General features: G+C 36.9%; 1 pseudogene; it reads right to left on the bottom strand.

Annotated features, from left to right (window-relative positions):
• Positions 1-879: 879 nt before the first annotated feature.
• Positions 880-8,974, bottom strand: LOC107790841 (NAC domain-containing protein 20-like; annotated as a pseudogene).
• Positions 8,975-15,611: the final 6,637 nt, after the last annotated feature.

Here is a 15,611-nt window from a genome sequence, read left to right as displayed (position 1 = left end):
TCGGGGCTGCCCGCCTGCAGCAGGCCTTATTGGCTTTATTATTATACGGATCGGGACTGCCCACCTGCAGTAGGCCATATCGACTTTATATAGCGCTTGGGCTGAAGGAGTCCCTCCAGAATCTGTACACCCCCAGTGAGCGTAGATAATTATATATATTCGGGATGAACTTTCTAGGGTATGGACTTGCCTTATATATATATATATATATATATATATATATATATATATATATATATATATATATATATATATATATATATATATATAGAGAGAGAGAGGGCATGGACTTGCCTTACTTATTTGTATTGTAATGAGTTTACCTGGACATGGATCTTGTCTGTATCAGTTATATTTAGGGATAAAATTATCCGAGGGCTGGATTGGTCTTATACGGTACTGGGTGACTGACTGTCAGTCGATGTGTATTTATATACGGGTTGGAACACCCCTGGGCTGGATTGGCCATAAACAGTACCGAGTGACCGGATAATTTGTGACCAGTATTTACATGAGGTCTTTCTATTGAGATGTCATATTCCTCATATCATGCAGTATTGATCTGTTTCACTTGTATTGAGTTTAACTGTTGAACTTGAAAGCATGCCTACATTTTTGTATAATTTTTATACTGGACTGTACCTGCGGAGCTCGTCACTACTTTCAGCCCAGAGGTTAGTTTTGTTACTTATTGAGTTAGTTGTACTCATACTACACTCTGCACCTCGTGTGCAGATCCAGGTGCTTCCGGACACGGCGGCTGACGAGGTACTCTCCACCATCACAGGACTGTTCTCAGACAAAATCATAGTACTCTGTTCTGAGGGTCCTGAGGTTTGGAGAAGAACCCCTTCTTGCAAGACACGATCAATGAACCTCTTATACTCTACAATAGTAGCAAAACCTTTTCCTCTGATTTCTGATCTGGGGTTCTTCTTAATCGCACAGATTACAAACTCTTTTGCTTCTTTAGATTTCAACTCCTGAAGAAGAGAGTCAGCCAAGAAATACTCCATCATCAACCAGCGGCTATTCAAAGAGGAGTCTTTCTTGTGTTTGTAACTCAAGCTTCTTTTATACCTGTAGGATATTGGGTTTTAAGTTACGGGTCGCTCATCTGGACTGACCCAATCCGTTTAGAAAGAGGATAAGTTTGGAAGGTTACAGGGAAGTTACTCTGGCAGTTTAAACCAATACAACCACTATTAGTAGTGGGATAATTAACGTACAGAGGTGTGGGAAAAATCTAAAAATGATTGTTCTCTCAATCTGTCCAAGAAGTAACGTACTTCTTCTCCTTCTTGAAGGAACTTCTCTTCTTCTTTCTTCTCCAAATAAAAATACACACACAGATAAAGAGGCATTTAGTTTGTGAGAATACACTTTATTTTTTAGTGATTCAAAGATTGATTTGGGGCAATTCTTTCAGTGGTGAGTTCAACAATTCTTCCGCTGCATTGACAGGTACACTAATATTGTTCTCGCCCCGCGATTATTAAAGTATCATTGGCATTAGAGCCAGCGTTGTTTCTTGTCTCTTTAAACATGGAATAATAGAAAACTCTGTTAAAAACATTTTCGCCTCCAATCATTGTTTGTCGCTATTTGTTCCAAAGCAATTTTTTTTCAGAAAAGGAATTGCACTATGTTGTAGTAATTTTATTCTAAAGAGAATATTTGTTTCTGATAAAACTTAATTAAAAATTGGTTGCTCCACTAATCTTCTTCATTGCCTTAATTTCCACTTCTTACTAGTTTTCTATTTCTGGTATTTGCTTATGAAGTGATTATGGCAATTGGGGTCTTAATTTTCACTTTCTGCTATAAACTTCCTTAGAAATTAGCAGAATATCTCAGGATTGGAGGTTATTTTAGCAGACGAGGTGTATGTATGCCGAATCTCTTTGTTAAAAGTTATAATAATTTTAAAAGTATTCTGCATTGAAACTGTTTTTAATGTTGTAATCTGCTAATGCTGGAATGCAAATTTTACTGTGCTAAAGGAGAGATTCAAGATTGAGATATTTTGTCAAACTGAGCCAATTAGTAGTTGTTTTAATTACTTATTGGCTACTAATGCTCTACAATTTGATATTTAGATTAGACAATCTTAATAGCACCAAAGTCACACGTAACATGTGTTTCTGGTTCATAAGCATTCTGTTTTCATAATATGCTTTCACTTGTTGAAACTGGAAAAGTGAGTTTTTATCTACGTAATATAGAAAATTAGTTTAGCATTAATCCCTTATATTGATATACTTCTACGAGTTATTGTGACATATGTTGTCACATTGGATGGTTCTAGCCATTCTTATTATTTTCTTGGTCCTATTTCAGATATGGCTGAACAATGGCAAGTTCCAATTACTCCAAGTGAGAGTTCTCGAAGTCAAGGAAGGATACAACGTAGAAGGGTATGTCGTCACATGACTTATTTCTATAATGATTTAGACTCGGAGCATGAAGTCATCAGGAATGTCCCAAGGGCGAGACAAAATGAGTTAAGAGATCGAAGGGCAGAACGAAGGGAAAAAGAAAAGAAATTTAGGGAGTTTAAGGAATTTAAAATGGGCCCTGATGTTTCCATAACTGAACATGTACACCTTTTTCAGTTAAAAAGAGTTGAATTGGCGAATTACGTAGAAATTACTGATTGGGAAGCATTAGCTATTTTAGTGGACTCTCTTCGAGAGCCTTGGGGTAAAATTTTAACTGAGATTTATCATGATATTTGGCCCAGTGCACCTTTTAGTGTGTATGTATAAGAGTTAGTGTTCAATTGGTACATGTATGTCCTAGCAAACATGTCAATTGTTATTATGTGTTTTATCTTAATAAAATTTAAATTATGTTACTTGTCTCACCAGTTACATACATTGTTTATCATATTTTTTTTGTAATACACTGAAATAAAGTATATACTAAGAAGTGATTTTAATATTAATTAAAATATTTACATATAGATGATGAATGGAAACGTAGTGACCGTTCGATTCTATACTAAATGTAGAATTAATATTATAATTAATTTACTTGAGTATGTAATCACATGCATAAATTGACTGAAGTATATATTGATGAGTTAAACTTGTAATATTGTCTCTAATAACAGACATGACATCGAAAAGTATTATTGCCGACTTGAACAAGGGTGACAAACTGAATGGTGAAAATTACGATATCTGGAGTCATAAGATGTGGTATGTACTCGAAGAGCAAGATACTCTTAAAAGTATTAACCATGCTATGAGTCACCCAGAGGAGGGTAACACTGCTCAACACAGGAGGGATCTGAAAACTTACAATATTTGGAAGAAAAAAGATTCCACTGCACGTGGAATTATTGTAAGTTCAGTTGCTGATGATCTCATCGACGAATGTGAACAATATCCTACTGCTCAAGCCATGTGGGCACATTTAAGAGAGGCATATGGGGGTACAACTGTGACTCGCCTTCGACAGCTGACAATCAAGTGTGACATTTACAAAAAGTGTCATGATCACAGTGTCAAACAACATCTAAGGGTGATGTCAAATATGATTTCTCAACTCAAAAGTGCTGGCCATGTTCTCTCTGATGAGCAGCAGCTTCAGGCAGTGATTCAGTCTTTTCCCAATAATTGGGAACATCCGAAGGTTAACTTGACCCACAATGATAACATCAAAACTTTTGCTGATGTTGCCCATCATGTGGAGCTTGAAGACAAGCAACTTGGTGCTGTTAAAGCTGTACCTAATGCCTTTGTGGCAGAATCAAGTGGTACAAAGAAATCAAGCTTCAAGCGCAAGAGAAATTGGAAAAATGACGGAAAGGGTAAGGAGACCGGAGAAGGATCCTGCAAGAAAAGAAACAAACCAAATTCTAAGAAAGAAAAACGGTTCTACAAGAAGAAAGACAAGAGTAAGATGAAGTGCTACAATTGCCAAGTTCCAGGAAATTTTTCTCGTGAGTGCACTGAGCCGAAAAAGGTAGTATTTCAAAATGTATCTCTTAGTGCTATATATATTTCTAGCACTGTTTTACTAACTGAATCTTATCCTTGTGGATTGTAGACTCAGGGGCCACCGACCATGTGAGCCGTGATAGAGAAGCGTTCATAGAGTTTCGTCGAGTTTCACCTGGATCGAAGCATGTATATATGGGAAATAATGCAAAGCTTGAAGTCAAAGGGATAGACACTTGCAGAATAGACATGCGTGATGGTCGATCTTTGATGTTGCATGACGTCCTGTATGTTCCAGAGATTAGACGAAACTTGGTTTTTGTGTCTGTTCTTCTAGATTTAGATTTCTATCTCAACTTTAGTCGCAATGGTCTTAGAATTACTCAAGACAATGTTTTTTTTGATTTTGGACATCGTTATGATGATTTTATTGTGTTAGATTGTAATCCTTCTACGTATAACGTTTATGTTGACAGTTGTGTTATGGCATGTTATTCTAGTAATAATGATGTTGATATTATTACATGGCATGCAAGATTATATCACATAGGGAAGGATCGAATGAATAGATTGGCTAAGGAAGGACATCTAGGTTCTTTCTCCAAAATTGAAATGCCAACTTGTAAAAATTGTCTTGACGGAAAGATTACACGTAAACCATTTGGAAAGGCTAAGAGAGCTAATTTTCTATTGAAGTTAATCTATTATGATATCTGTGGTCCAATGAATGTGAGGGCTAGGTCTGGTGCTTTATATTTTATTATATTCATTGATGGTTTCACACGCTTTGGTTATGTCTATTTGATTTCTCATAAATCTGAAGCACTTGAATGCTTTAAGAAATATTTGAATGAAGTTGAGAATCAATTAGACAAAAGGATTAAGACTTTAAGAACCGATAGAGGGCGTGAATATCTTTCAAAAGAATTTGAAGAATTGTGCAATGAAAAGGGAATCACCACACAGTTAACTATTTCTTGCACACATCAACAAAATGGTGTAGCAGAATGGAGGAATATAATACTATTGGACATGATAAGGTCCATGATGGCGCATGCAAATTTATCTATCTCCTTTTGGGGAGATGCGTTATTGACTGCAACTTACATATTGAACAAAGTGCCTTCTAAATCAGTTTTTTCCACTCCTTATGAGCTATGGACTGGTCATAAACCAAACTTAAAGGATTTACGACTTTGGGGTTGTGCTGCATATGTATAAGATTCTTTTAGCAAGTTTGGAAAATTAGGTCCAAAAGGCAAGAAATGTATCTTTATAAGATATTCAGAACACTCTAAAGGGTATGTGTTCATTGGTGAATTAGAGGATGGAAGTGTTACTGAGATTGAATCGCGAGACATCATATTTTTGGAAAATGATTTTCCAAAGAAGGGCGAGGTAAAGAATGGAGAACCTCTTTATGAAATGTTAAACTCAGATAGTCAGCAAGTGTCTTCTGACACAGTTAATAATCAAATTGATCAAGATCTTATTCTTGATCCGAGTGGGAGTGTGAACTCTCAATCCCAAAATCTTTTTGACGAACCTGAATTTCAACTACGAAAGAGTGCTAGGAAAAATATACCCAAACATACTTATGACATTGAAGATTATGTTTTCTTGGTATCTCCCACAGAAATGGATGAGCCAAAGTCTGTGACTGAGGCTTTATCGAGCCCTGGAAAAGATGAGTGGATGAAAGCAATAAAAGAAGAATTAGAGTCCATGAAAACCAACACAGTCTAGGATCTAGTTGACCTTCCGCCTGGGCATAGAGCCATTGGGAATAAATGGGTTCTCAAAGTTAGATACAAAGCGGATGGGTCAATAGAAAGATACAAGGCACGATTGGTGGCAAAAGGCTTTACTCAAGAAGCCGGAATAGATTATGAGAAAACATTTTCACCAGTTGTGAAGTTTACCTCAATTCACTTACTTTTGGCTGTTGTTGCATGTTTGGATTTGGAATTACATCAAACGGACGTTAAGATAGCTTTTCTAAATGGAGAACTAAATGAAAAAATCTACATGGAATAACCTGTAGGCTTCATCGTCAAAGGCCAAGAAAAAAAGGTCTGTAAATTGAAAAGATCTATTTATGGCCTGAAACAATCTTCAAGGCAATGGTATTTGAGATTTTACAAGGAGGTGATCTCATATAATTTCACCATGATCAATGAAGATCATTTCATTTATGTGAAGAAATCCAATGGGATGTTTGTAATTCTTTCTCTTTATGTGAACGATATTTTATTGGCCGAAAATAATTTGGAGTATTTGAAAACTATCAAGTCATGGCTTTCAAAGTCATTTGACATGAAAGATATGGGCGAGGCAGACTATATCCTTGGAGTTAATATCCAAAGAGACCGTTCCAAAAAGTTATTGAGTCTCTCTCAAGAAACTTATATAAAGAAAATTTTGGAGCATTTTCGCATGAATAGTTGCAAATCCATGGATACTCCTATAGCGAGAGGTGAAACTTTAAGCCTTGAAATGTGTCCCAAGATTGAAAATGAAAAGGAATACATGTCTCGAGTTCCATATTCAAGTTCTGTCGGGAGCTTGCTGTATGCTATAATGTGTACTCTCCCAGACATTTGTTATGCCGTAGGTCTGGTTAGAAGGTATCAATCCAATCCTGGAAGAGATCATTGGAAAGTTATGAAGAGAATTTTCAGATACCTGAAGGGAACTGTAGATTATTCACTATGTTATAGTGGAAATGATTTATACTTAAGAGGATATACAGATGCTGATTGGGCTGGTGACCAGAATGATAGAAAATCAACATTCGGTTATGCCTTCTTACTTAATGGTGGTGCTATATCATGGAAAAGTAAGAAACAAACCTGCACATCCCTTTCAACAATGGAAGATGAGTTCGTGGCTTTTGCGTCTGCAGTACAAGAAGTTGTTTGGTTGAAGAGATTCTTTGAGCATTTGGATATTACAAAGAACTCTCAGGATCCCATGACTCTATATTCTGATAGTCAAGCGGCTATTGCATATACAAAAGATCCTAAGTATCACAGCAAGACCAAACACATTGGCATCAAGTATAACTTTGTGAGAGACATGGTAGCAAGTGGAGGGATAAATTTACAGTACATTCCTACGCGAAGCATGATAGCTGATCCTTTTACAAAGGCGATATCTAGAGACCTGTTTGAAAAATATGTAATGGCTCTAGGTTTGCGAAGGATATGAATATATATTTATGTATTGTAAAATGACTTGATTATTTTAATATGCTCATCAATATTTGACTCTTGAATTTATGCTTATATCTCATATGCATGTGATAAATGTTTTACTGCTAAAGTGTGTCGCAAAAATCGCGAGATTGGCTCTCTCACACTAGCAATCGCCTCTTATGTTAAGAATCGTGAAGAGATGAGACCTTATAGAACCTTGAATAATGTGATGTTATATTTACTTGTAGAGGTCGGACTTGAAAACTAATCAGACTTACGAATTTCACTATTCGATTATGACTTATTTTGTAAGCCAGATGGAAGTTTCTCTAAGAAGATGGTTTGAGGATTATTGAAGTGAGATACTCGGGTTAGACATTTGGAGGTATCTAGACCAAGATCTGTACGGTGTTGAATGATTAAAAGAATAAGATACACACACCGATATAAGGTGAGAACACCGTAACATGTATTTCATACCATGTTTGCTATCGACCATGGGATAATGGAGGAATGAATCCCTGCTTCTTCATTGTGTGAGATCCCAAAAAAGTTAGAGTAACTTTTATTGAAATACCCTTTGACCTTTTACTGTCTCTTGAAGTGCCAATCAGTGTTGCTACTTTAGCATGCCACTAATAGCCATGAGTGATTCGGCAATGCAGTACATGTCTAGGAAAGCAGTTGATTTGGAATGGAAAGATTCAAGTAGAAAGGGAAGGCAACTAAAAATTTAGTAATTTAACTTGTATTCATAGGTCGACCATTACACTTATCATGAGTGTATCAAATGTAATTATGAATACAAAGTTAAATATAAACTCGAGCTCACTTCTTTCGAGGATGAGGGATCGGATAACTAGCTACTGGAGTAGCGGGTAATGTCTGGGGTATAGCGAGTAATACGATCCTCATGTTAGTAGTAAATCCTTTCCGCATGTAACTGGTTTATTACATTGAGCTATTAAGAAACCTTAAAGGGTTTAAGAATATTATAGCTCTTAATGCTCGCAGGTCACACGAACTATTTGCTAGTATGAATTACGTGTGTTATTGCCATGGTACTGGCTTGAATCTAGTCCACCATGTGCGAAGTGGGAGATGTAGGATATTGGGTTTTAAGTTACGGGTCGCCCATATGGACTGACCCGATCTGTTTAGAAAGAGGATAAGATTGGAAGGTTATATGGAAGTTACCCTGGCAGTTTAAACCAATACAGCCACTATAAGTAGTGGAGTAATTAACGTACAGAGGTGTGGGAAAAATCTAAAAAAGTTTGTTCTCTCAATCTGCCCAAGAAGTAACGTACTTCTTCTACTTCTTGAAGGAACTTCTCTTCTTCTTTCTTCTCCAAATAAAAATACATACACAGATAAAGAGGCATTTAGTTTGTGGGAATACACTTTGTTTTCTAATGATTCAAAGGTTGATTTGGGGCAATTCTTTCGATTGTGAATTCAATAATTCTTCCGCTGTGTTGACAGGTATGCTAATATTGTTCTCGCCCCGCGATTATTAAACTATCAATACCCAATAATCAGACTATCATCTTCATCAAGAATTTTCTTGCCTTTATTCTGCTGTGTCCAAGTCTCATTACCAGTAGTTCTGTTGAATCTGGCATCAGCGGGCTTCTTCTACTTCAATTGGGTGAGGAAGTAATGGGTTTTCTTGGAACTCATGTCTCCAATTAATTGCCATGGCTCATTGCTGTAAACATCTGCAAAGCCAATCAATCCTTCAGTTGGTAAGCATTTTCCAGCCAAAAACTTTAGCAATTGCCTTATCAGTTCAGTGTCAGAGGGACAAAATTGAGTGTCCTTCTCCATGGATTCTTACTCTGAAGAACAAACAACAGGAAGATTGAAGAAAGAAGTATCTGATAATAAGTTTCAGGAGGCGAAGGTGGGATTTCTTATATAGATGGATTCTTGATTCAATATTTGGGAAATACGCGATATAAACAGGTGTGAAACTAATACTCCTAGCAACGTTAATTTTAGTCGTTCCTTTGATTTCTTCCGACCAAACCATCTTTCTCAAATTTGGAAACGTTGAAATAACAAGAACAAAATTTGTCTTTTTTAGCATTAAAAATTGCTAGAATGTCTATATTGCAATTTTCTAATTGGCCATAATTTTCATGATTTTTTTTATTTGATTGAAGAAGTTATTACTATTAGGCAAATTTTAAATTTGGAAAGCTAGAAATTTGTAGAATTTTAATGGGTTTATTTTGTGAACCTAATGAAATTGTAAACAAAGCACTTTTTGATTTTCATGAATATGAAAATACTATGCTTACTATTTCTTCTCCTTCCCGCACATCTGACTGTTCTGATAATAAAAATATTATTGTGGTAAAAGATGGTGTTGTTAAGTTTGCAGATGCTGGGTTACAATTGGAAAAGAAGATGGCAATTATTGGCAAGCATTGACATGGCAGCTATAGATTGTTGGGGTCATTTGCTTCTAGCCTTTGGCACCCCAAAGCCATTACTACTGAAGCACTAGCAATTCGTGATGCTTCAGAAAAAGCTATAGAAAATGAATGGTGAAAGGTGCATATTCTATCAGATGTCAAAAATGTGGTGGATATAATAAGAAAAAGGATGTTGGTCTCATAGAAGATTGAGACTACTTGTGAAGATATATGGAAGATGATGAATTCCTTTGAAAATATAAATATTGCATATATCCGAGATCTTGGAATGTTTTAGCACATAATTTAGCCAAGTTTTCTATCTCGCTATTACATAGAAATATTTGGGTTTCTACTTTCCCTAGTTGGATTGCAAACGATGTTGTTGCATCCTTTGACTCTTCGAGAGCTATTATTATCTAATATAGTAAAATTGTTTGCTAGAAAAACATATTATGGTATAAATACATCTCAATTAACGATTCACAAGTGGTAAAGCTTGCATAAAAAATACATATCATTCACTTATTAATTTAATAAATGCAAGAATGTGAATAAGTGTTTTTTGTATATCAATTTTAATATTTTTTAAAAAAAATGAATAGTTCATCATTATCAGCACAAGTTGTGATTTCCTCTCTTTATTTTAAAAATGAAGAGAGTATGCCACAATCTAATTTTGCCCTCCACATCTATATGGGCTATCGTGTATTAAAAATTATTTGATGTTATGACTCATTTTATTCTATTTGATTTAGAATTAGTTGATGTTTGACCTCATTTTATTATCCTATTTGATTTTGGAGATCAATTGTTTGCAATGAAAACTAACATATTATGTGAAAAGATTATAGTTGAATCGTACCTCTATGTGAAAGCCTAGTACAAGGAACACTTATATTGCGAAGACAAGAGACAAAAGACCGAGAAAATTAGAAGAATGAAAAAACCAACAGAAATCAAAATATAGATTTCTTTTGTATTAACAAAAATCGACAAAAATAAGGAAATGAAAATTTTATATGATGGTGTAAATTTTATTTATTTATTAAAAACAACTCAAATCGAACCCTGTACACGAGCATGAAAAGAGTTTAAACTTACACAATTCCAATCTTGGATTATGTATAGTTAAATTTCTTTTTTATTCTTTTTATTTTTGGACTAAGCGTAAATTTTCATTCAGAGTAACTTCCTGATCCATTTTAAAATTAGCACGAGGTTATTTTGATTACACAAAATCTTTTATTGGAGTTTGCATTAGCTCACTAATATTGTGTTTAGTGTAATACTTGCAAAAAATATGTAGTGAAAAATCTAGACTTGATAGTAGGTAAGTGCTTGTAACATAGAGTTACAGAATAAACTAAAAAGTTTTTATTTAACCAAGTAATTGATATGTACTAGTTGACTCTTTTGGACTCAAGAGTCACACCTCACAATTGAAATCCTCTCTATAAAACTTGATCCTATACATGATAACTATTTAAGCTCTTAAAGTGTGGAAGTACAAGAGAGGGGAGTGAATTGCGATCGATTAAAACTTGGTTGACTAAGTGTGAGTTTAGTCGACTAGGTTTCGCACAGCGAACAGTTAAAGTAGAAATGAATCAAGCAAACTGAAAGACAAACAAGACACAATAGTTTTTATACTGGTTCAGTACCGGTGTGGTACTTACATCCAGTTTTCTTGGGTCACAAGGGTTCTCTTAGATCTTTGATAAAAGGTTACAATAGTGATGGTTTTAGTTTGTTCACCATCAACGATATTCAGCAACAATAGTTTTTGTAATGTTGACACAACTCTCTTTTTGTGTTCTAACTCTTCCTATCTTTTATGATACTTGTAGGCTCAAGAATACAGTATTTGTACTAAGAACTAAAAAGGTTTAGAAACAGTTTGTGTAGTTGCGTGATTTTCAATGTTCTTCTGCTTCTTCCTTTATAGCTTCATGAGTCTTCTGCTTCCTTGTCTTGTGGGATTGTATTGCAGCAATTCTAGAAATCCTTTCCTTTTGAGGCATGTACATCTAAGAGAAAGATCCAAGGGTTTCCTCATGAATCTAGCTTGAAATGGTAGCTAGATTCATCTTTCCTTCCTTACGAATTGCTTCCTTCATTTTTCCTTGATTTGAGATAATCTTGGCTGATTGCTTACTTCACTTCATTCTTGGCGGATTTTTTTCTTCATTCCTTCTTGACTTGAGCTTCTGCTGAATCTTACGGATTTGACCGTTGTCCGTGATTTTCTCCATTCTTGCACACTTGAGGATCTTGGTTAACACTGATTGGTCTGTCTGTGATTTTTTCCATTCTTGCGCACTTGAAAATCTTGTTCAATATTGATTGATTCTCTTCTTCTTAGGCTAACTGATGTATTTGCCATGTAAAGCAATGGTTCAAGATGCGTAGCCGTTGAGTAGATCTTCTTTCCTTTTGGCAATGCTGTTGCTTACCAAAATCTGCATACAATAATATATCATTACTCAAAGCTTCTTTAAGGTTTTTGATCATTAATAAAATTCTAAACTTAACAATCTCCTCCTTTTTGATGATGACAATAATCTAAAAAGAGTTTGACTAATTTATGGATTCTTCCCTTTTTTTAAGTGTGCTCCCCCTGTTTTCAAGCTGGTTCTTGGGTGTTGGCTTTGAACTTTCTTGATCCTTTGAACCTGCACTCTTTTTCTTTCTTCTCCCCCTTTGACATCAATCAAAAAGAGCAAGAGAAATAATTTAGAGTAATAGTACTAACTAAGTAGGCAAAAATAATTTACAACTAAGCAGTTATAGTGAGCATAGTCGACTGATGCTCATCCCAGACACAACCAAAAGAAACAGTCTTAAACTACCACATAAAACGGAAAAAGTAAAAAGATTGTCTTAAGCATCCCAAACATTCAACTCCTTCCAAGGAAGTATTTCACGGTGCTGATCACTTTAGTGCAGAAGCTTTCATAAGAGGCATCAATGTCTTTGTTGACTTTGGTCAGCCTCTCAGTGACATCCTGCATGGCCCTGATTCCTTGCCTCCTTGTGGCTTGTAGAGTGATCCTTAACTTAGCCACGTCTGCTCCAGTTTCCTTGGTTACTTCTCTGATCTTGTCCACCTGCTCCTGCATAGAGGTTAGTAATTCCTTGATACCTGCAATGTTTTGTCATCATCGGCTGGTCTGAGGAAGAGGATTTGTTGGCTTCAGATTTGATTCCCCCACTGCTTTCAGTAGGGATGAACTCTAGTACTTTCTTCTTCTTAAACCAAGTTCTCTCAATCAAGGTATACGCCATCATGGCAAAGGCAGTCTTGTCATAGGTGCTGGAGATAGTCTTAGAAGCATAGAGAGATAAGTCCACTTTCATGACTTTCAGGATGTGAGAGATTAGTAAGCCATAGGTGCCACGACCCAATTCTCCCTCCGTAAGACGTCGTGACGTCACCTAGTCTCTACGACTAGGTAAGCCTAATAAAATGCTGAAATAACAAAAATGAAAGTAAAACTTAACAACTATCTGCAACATGTAACTAAATGACTGGTAACAATACCGCTTGGCATATACAATAGCCATCACACCAGTAATACATAATATTTCCAAAACCCGGAACAATAAAAAGTCACAAGCTATAGAAGGAAACTAGTATCTCTATACACCAGAGTCTAATAACAGAAGTAAGGAAAGTAAATGACATAGGAAGGAATACAGGAGGGACTCCGAGGTCTGCGGACGTGGCAGAAATACTTTGAAGTCTCCGTATAGCAGCAAGCACTCTCAGCTAGTAGCGGGGATGATAAGAAGCACCTGGATCTACACACAAAATATGTGCAGAAGAGTAGCATGAGTACATAGAAAATAACAACGGGGGATCTCCCAGGATACCGTCCCGTAATCCCAAACGTAAATGTGCAAAACAGGGGGGATCTACCGGAATACCGTTCTGTAGTCCCAAAGTAAATATGCAAAGCAGGGGGGATCTACCAGAATACCGTTCCATAGTCTCAAAGTAAATATGCAGAGCAGGGGAATCTACCGAAATACCGTTCCGTAGTCCCAAAGTCAATATGCGGAGCAAGGGGATCTACCGTAATACCGTTCCGTAGTCCCAAAGTAAATATGCAGAGCACGGAGATCTACCGGAATACCGTTCCATTGTCCCAAAGTAAATATGAAGCGCAAACCATAGAAATACAACTACATCACGAAATCTTACGATTTAAACTAAGTACCAGTCAAGGAAGAGGCAGGAAATTCACTAAGCATGCTGCACAGAGTTCACATAAGCAATTAAGACACGTAGACATGTTGTTCTAGACTAAACAGGATAAATTCATATGCTAGTGTAGCTCAGTTAAAGGAAGACAAGTATTTTACTTAATGAAAACGGAGTTTTGCAACAATAGCCCGTGTACGCACTCGTCAACTCACGTACACGACGCTCATATATCAAAAACAGTACCAAATCCTAAGGGGAGTTCCCCCACACAAGGTTAGGCAAGCCACTTACCTCGAACTAAGCTCAATCAATCGGTAACAATGTCTTTTCCATGAATATCCGACTCTGAATGGCCCAAATCTAGCAAAAAACAATCACATATCATAAATACAACTATAATAGACTAATCTAATTAATGAAATCAAGATTTTAATAAAAATTCCGAAATCCGTCTTAAAAGGTCGATTCAGGCCCACGTCTCGGAATCGGGTAAAAGTCAAAAAATACGAACACCCATTCACTCACGAGTTCACCCGTACCAAAATTAACCAAATTCGATGCTTAAATCCCAATCAAAACTCCGCAATTCGGCTAGGGAACTTTTCCCCCATTTTCCCAACTTTTCACTCCAAATCCGAAATTAAATGGAGAAAATAACTATAGATTAATGAAATAGAACCAAAAACGAGTTAGGAATCGTTACCCCAAAGCTCTCTCTGAAAATCCCTCAAAGAATCACCAATTTCCGAGCTCCCAAGTCCAAAAATGGAGAAATGAATCAAACCCTCGATTTATCCCCTTTTCTGCCAGTTAAACCGCACCTGCGGTTACTTAACCGCTTCTGCGGCTAGAGCTCCGCACCTGCGGAAATCACTTACTCTAACTTCCTCTGCTTCTGCGACCATTGACCGCATCTGTGCGTGTCGCAGGTGCGGAAACTACCTCGCACCTGCAGACCCATGCTCGCACCTGCGCCCTGCTCTCCGCTTCTACGACCATCGCAAGTGCGGGAAAATTTTTGCACCGGCGGACTCTGCTCCACTCACCTCAAGTCGCTCCTGCGATCCAAGTCCCGCTTCTGCAGGCTCGCACATGCAGACTTCCCACCGCAGGTGCGGAAACACCAGAACCAGCAACTTTAGATTTTTGCTCATGTCCAAATTTTCATCCGTTAAGAACCCGAAACTCACCCGAGGCCCCCTGGGACCTCGACCAAACATACCAACCAATCTTAAAATACCATACGAACTTAGTCGATCCCTCAAACGATCTCAAACACCGCTAAAATCATGAATCATCCTCCGATTCAAACTTAAAGAACTTAGAATTTTCCATGTTCGACAACCGATGCCGAAACCTATCAAACCACGTCCGATTGACCCCAAATTTTGCACACAAGTCATATTCAATATTACGGACCTATTCCAACTTCCAGAATTGAAATCCGACCCCGATATCAAAATTTCCACTACCGGTCCAAATCTCAAAAAATTCGACTTTTGTCATTTCAAGCCTAAATAGTCTACGGACCTCTAAAACACAATCCGGACACGCTCCTAAGTCCAAAATCACCTAACGGAGCTAACGGAACCGACGAAACTCCATTTTGGAGTCATATTAACACAGTTCCGACTACGGTCAAAATTCTAAGACTTAAGCTTCCATTTTAGGGACTAAGTGTCCCGAAACACTCCGAAACCAAAAACAAAACCTCCCGGCAAGTCACATAAGCAGAAAATGGTACGGGGGAAACAGTAAATAGGTGATTGGGACTATTACTCTTAAAACGACCGGCCGTGGGTCGTTACATATTCCCCCTCTTAAAACAATTATT

Source organism: Nicotiana tabacum, chromosome 4 (assembly GCF_000715075.1).
Source record: "Nicotiana tabacum cultivar K326 chromosome 4, ASM71507v2, whole genome shotgun sequence".
Lineage (NCBI taxonomy): Eukaryota > Viridiplantae > Streptophyta > Magnoliopsida > Solanales > Solanaceae > Nicotiana > Nicotiana tabacum.
The sequence above is the reverse complement of the archived record's forward strand: the minus strand, read 5'-3'. Positions and strand labels throughout refer to the sequence as shown.